Below are 5,189 nucleotides of genomic sequence, written 5' to 3'. Positions count from 1 at the left end.
GTTTCCAATAAACCCAAATCTGAAATTAATACAACCAAGCTGTTGGTGCAGATTGTGTCAAGCCAACTGAATAGCAATGGACAAAAGGCCATGGCCAGGGACCTAGACCAGCATTAAGTGCTGCAGACAAAGTGGCATAGGACAGGGTGGGTGCCCAAGCACAGCAGCACACTCCAGAGCTTTAGCATCAGGAATTTGTCCATGTGGACACAGGGATGGGGCCAGAAAAAGGACCCTACCCACAAAGGCAGGCTGTCGGTGCAGGTCTGAAGACAGCTGTCACTCACAGGTACCTCCCAAAGCCATCCTCTGCAACATTTCCCATCTCCCACAGGCACAGTGCAGACCTGCCCAGCAGCAGGTCAGACGAGCGCGTTCTCCAAGTGCAGGGAGCTGAAGGTGCCTGCATGGAGCATGGGTGAGCGCAGACCATCTGGCCGCATTAAGAGGCAGATTGTGAAAGGAAGCACAGGCTGGGAGAGGCTGGATAACAGGGAAGAGCAGGGAGCGTTTTTTGCAGAGGACAGAGCCGAACAGGCAGGGAGGAGCAGAGCTCCCGAAGTAATGTCCCAGTGCAGCCAGCAGCCACGCATGGTGCTAACAGCAATCCACTTGCTCTTAGGACATTCTTTCCTCTTGGAAGTTTCTGCCATGTAGTGCCCAACGAGCTCCTGGAACTCCTGGACCAGCTCTTTTACTCCCATTTTTCTGCTGGAATTTTCCTCTCTACCAGGGCTTGACAATGAAGACAGCAAGGAAGGCCTCTGGCCCACCCTCCACTTGGATTTACAGTGTAAGGACAATAGTGACCCAGAGGACAAAAGGTGAGAGAGAGAAAGCATCTCCATCTGCAGAGAAGGCAGCATTCCAGCCAGCCAGAGACAGGACCTGCTGCAGCTGTAAGGGGAGGAACAGGAGTTTGCAGCAGTAGAGTGGATGTGCCCACATGCAGCCTGGAATTGACCCTAGTAACAGGCTGGGCATGTACTGAATTTACATCTTGCATAGCTAAAAAGGTGCCCCAAACCACTGGCTACTCAGACGTGCATCCAGTTTACTAAACTGCCAATTCTTTCCCCAGCAATGCACATTTTGTCCTCAAAGCCCACAGCTCCCACTCATCTCAGTGCCCACTCACCATCCATGAAAATAATGCTGCTTATGTGGGGCTTTGTTGCCTCCAAAGAACTTGAAGTACAGTCAATGCTTTGGAAACTGCTTCCTATACTCTCACCTTCCAGGGTTTCCTTCTATTCCTAGTAGCTTTGAAAGATTCTCCTGACAAGATGCTCTTTGGTTGGACAGTTGCAGCAGCAAAAAGCCAAAAGAAGATGCAGGAGTTGTGCTTTGACAGCCCTGGCCTACTGCCAGTGCAAGCATGGAGCTGAAGCCTCAGCTAGATCCAGCTGAGGGATAGGGAAGATGTTCAGAGATCAGGTAAATTCATACTGAACATGGTCTAAATCAAAAGGGACATGAGAAGCCCCTTGACTTCCCTATTGATGCACACTTGGCTGAAACAACTCAATACCTCCTTGGCAGAAGCAAGGCCGTGCCAGATGATGCACAGGATACCCCTAAAATCCCTGGCACAACGTTGGTGTTTGGCAAATTGAGGCTCCCACAGGAGGGTCACATGAGAGAGCTCGTCAGACCAAGGAAACAGCTTCAGCCTGCAGCTGTGCCAGAGCATTCCTCCTGCTCCAACACTTGGCTAGATGCAGATGTCAGTGCCTTAATGCTGGTCATCCGCCCACACTCACAGCTCAGGCACACTCCTGCCTGTCAGCTCCTTGCTTTTCTTAGAAAGAGAGGGAGGTGGCTGCACAGCCAGGCTTTCGTTCTCCTGCACAGGGGTGGGGGGGAGGACTTTTACTGCAGTACAATAGCAAATACAGAACCATGAAGTGATTGCAAACTCCCCATCCTCTACTGACACCCCTGCCCCTACAGCGTTTTTACAGTTTCCCAAAAACCTGAACCACAGAAATACCATCTTCTCATCAAATCTGTACATCGGTCACTTCCAAATCCCCCAGGCCCTGCACAAACTGGATCTGAAAGGGTGCCTCAAATATTAAACAACTTTCTCTCCTCCCCCCAGGCAGGGAAGAACAAGTTAGCCTGGGAGGAGTCCATGGACCACTGCAGTGTGATCCACAGCCCAGATATTTGCAGGCCTGTTATCCATTACAGGCACCTGCCCCAACAGTGGACCTTGGCCTTCCCAGCACAGGAGCTGTAACTCCAGGCATGGCCCTGCTCTGCAGGGCCAGCACAGCAAGCCACAACAGGGGAAAAAGTAAAAGCTAGGGAGAGACAGAAATTTCTTGTGTCCCTATCAACAGCACTGGAGTTAACAAAGCTGGTCACGCTTGGGTGTCCTAGTCTGACAACCTTCTGCAAACACCAGTCTCATCCAACTAAAACCCTGCTGGAAGGGTTGTTGTCAGCCGTGCAGAGTTATCTTCAAACAAACAGCTGAACAGCAGACAGAAGTACCATCCAGGCAAATCAAAGGAGAGCTCTGGAACAATCAAAGGCACCTGTGAATCTACTCATTAAAAGTCATCTTGACTTTCAGCAGCAGTCCCAAGATACCAACAGAATTAAAGGTTACATCTCTTCCCACTATCTACAAGGAGAATATCCTACTTCCAAATATGGCCTAGAAAAGAGTTTAAAGCAAGAGGTTGTTCCTTTTTGGGGTTCAGAGTGTATTATGTGGGCAGGTGTCAGGGGGAAAGCAAGACACAGGATAAAAAGGCCAGGAACCTGCTCAGATACTGATAATGCATTGCTTGTAGGATGAGTTGCTACCATGAGGGAATGTCTCTAGGATGCTGAGAACTGCCAGCAGGTCACTCATCTCACTACCAACAAACCCAGAGGTCAACCTTTGCAGAACTGGAAGAACGTATGTTTCCCAAATTTTCCTTGCCTTTTGCTCCCTTATTGCCAAGTCCAGCTCTCAGCTGAATGGCCATGAGATAGTGGCAGCTTTTGATCATTCAGCTTGCCTGCATGTGTCGGCATAAATCAACAGGCCACTCCACAGATCATTTCCATTAATTTATTTTGATTCATTTGATACCCATTTGGAAACACTGAACATGATGCAAAATGGACATAAACATACACACATCAGTCTCTTCAAAAAAGCTCACAAATGTTTCACAAAATTTCTTCCTAATGCTCAGGTTTTAAAAAAAAAATACATTCCACTTTCTTCCAGAGCCTATCACTCTTTACATTATCAGTACAGGCATTCCATAAAGACAAGATCTTGGGAGGCTAAATTCCCACATTTCACAAAGAACCTCACCTGTCTGCAAACAGATTTTTGCTGCAGGAACCTCCTGGTAGTGGCAAAAAAAAAAAGTCCTAGGTAACTAGAATTTTTCACTGAAAGGAATACAGGAAAACACATCCATAATCACACACGCTTCCTGCCCTAATGAGGCAATATACATTCATATAGGAGGAAAGAAACCAAGCACATTATTAAGACACTAGGCAGTGAGGCAGTATCCATTTTATCTTCAGAAGAAATTTTACAGCAAATGGTTTCATTAAGACACTTGAAAGCAACCTACTTTGAAGGGGAAAAAAGCACCATCATAACATGAAGGCTGAAATGTGATTGGAAGTCACAAGCAGCACCAGCTCTGGCTCACCAGTGACTTTTGTCATTTGAGGACAAGTTAAATGGAGAAACAGTCGACGTGGGGAACTGTGATTCGCCTACAAAAAAGCACAATGCAGGAAGACACAGTTAAAGAGTGCCAAGCCACCACTTACAGGGTGTATCTAATGGTGCACTGTTCCTACTACAGACACCAAACAGTGGGGTGATGGCATTTGGACACGGAGGGTGTAACACTACAACACCAGCAAAACCAGAACCCTGGGCCCCTAAAATTTGCCTGGTCTGCAGAAGTCCGCACTATTTGTGAAACAATAAATGTCTCTTAAAAGGTCATGGGTAAAGCAAGATAAACTAACTTTCAAAGTCTGGGTGGAAAAACATCAAGGCTGGCTATTACCACAATCCTTCCCTGCTCTTGATTAGCTTTAGGTCCTCTCTTCACACACAGGCAAAACATTCAAGAGCCAGTAGGGTACTGTTTTCTGCACTGCCAGGCATGCAGCTTTACAGGTGAGACACTGGTCCTTGCCTAAAGGCTGCACACAACCCACATATGCAGGCTGCTCTCACTGCTCCAGCCCCCAGGCAGCATGGATCTAGGCAGCAACTAACACAGGGAGCCCAAGGACTGACTGTATGCCTAGATTTTAATATTTTTCTACCAGCATGATCAGTACCAAGCTCAGCAGGAAATTACTCAGAGAATAAACTGTTCCTGAGCACACCAGATCACAACAGTTTGCCCTTGCAATAACTGGAAAGGAAGCATTACCCTCCAAGGGTTTCCTGCTAATTCTCAGGGATGTTAAGAGGAGAGTTCCCACATATGCATCTGAAGGGATTGAAACTCTTCCGCCCATTTAGATGCCTGTTAAATATCCCATCACTTTATGCTTCTCATCTCCCAATGCGTTCACAAAGCAAATCCTATCAGGAAGAAGAGGTAAACCAATGCCATGCCGTTAAAGAAACTGCACCATTACTGTGCAGATTACAGCCACCTGAACCTCCTATTCACTGAGGAACCAGCACTGCATTTTCCTCCTAGGAAAAAACTCCATCCTTGCAAGCCTTTAGTGCCCTGAATGGTTTCAGTTCCCCCTGGAGACAGTGCAAAAAATGAAATTTACTTTAGCACTTTGCCCTCACTCTACTGGAGCATGTTTGACCAAGGTATGGAATGGTTACATTAGTCTCAGGTCCTTTGTTCCTAATCTGCACTCCAAATTCCACGCTGCCTGGGAGAAGAGACCAGAGAGAGTCTGGGTGTAAGCAGTTCAGATGAGACCTTCCACTCACTAAGAGACAAGGGACAAGGCTACAGTGACAGACAGGCTGCAAAGGTGAAACCAATCTCTGCCTGTGGGAGCAAGTGAGCACCACAGGGTTAGCACTGCCAGGGAAGCGCCCTGTGATCTGCTCTGCCTTCTCCCAGCCAGGAGTAGCAGGACTCTGGGAAATCAGACTTATCTCAAACCTGCAAAAGCTCCGCAAGTTTGTTCAGTCTGTGGGTGCATGATTGCCAGCCAGGAGTAGCAGG

The sequence above is a fragment of the Pyrgilauda ruficollis genome, unplaced genomic scaffold, assembly GCF_017590135.1.
Source record: "Pyrgilauda ruficollis isolate IOZ18807 unplaced genomic scaffold, ASM1759013v1 scaffold17, whole genome shotgun sequence".
Taxonomy (NCBI): Eukaryota; Metazoa; Chordata; class Aves; order Passeriformes; family Passeridae; genus Pyrgilauda; species Pyrgilauda ruficollis.
This window is presented reverse-complemented; position numbering follows the sequence as displayed.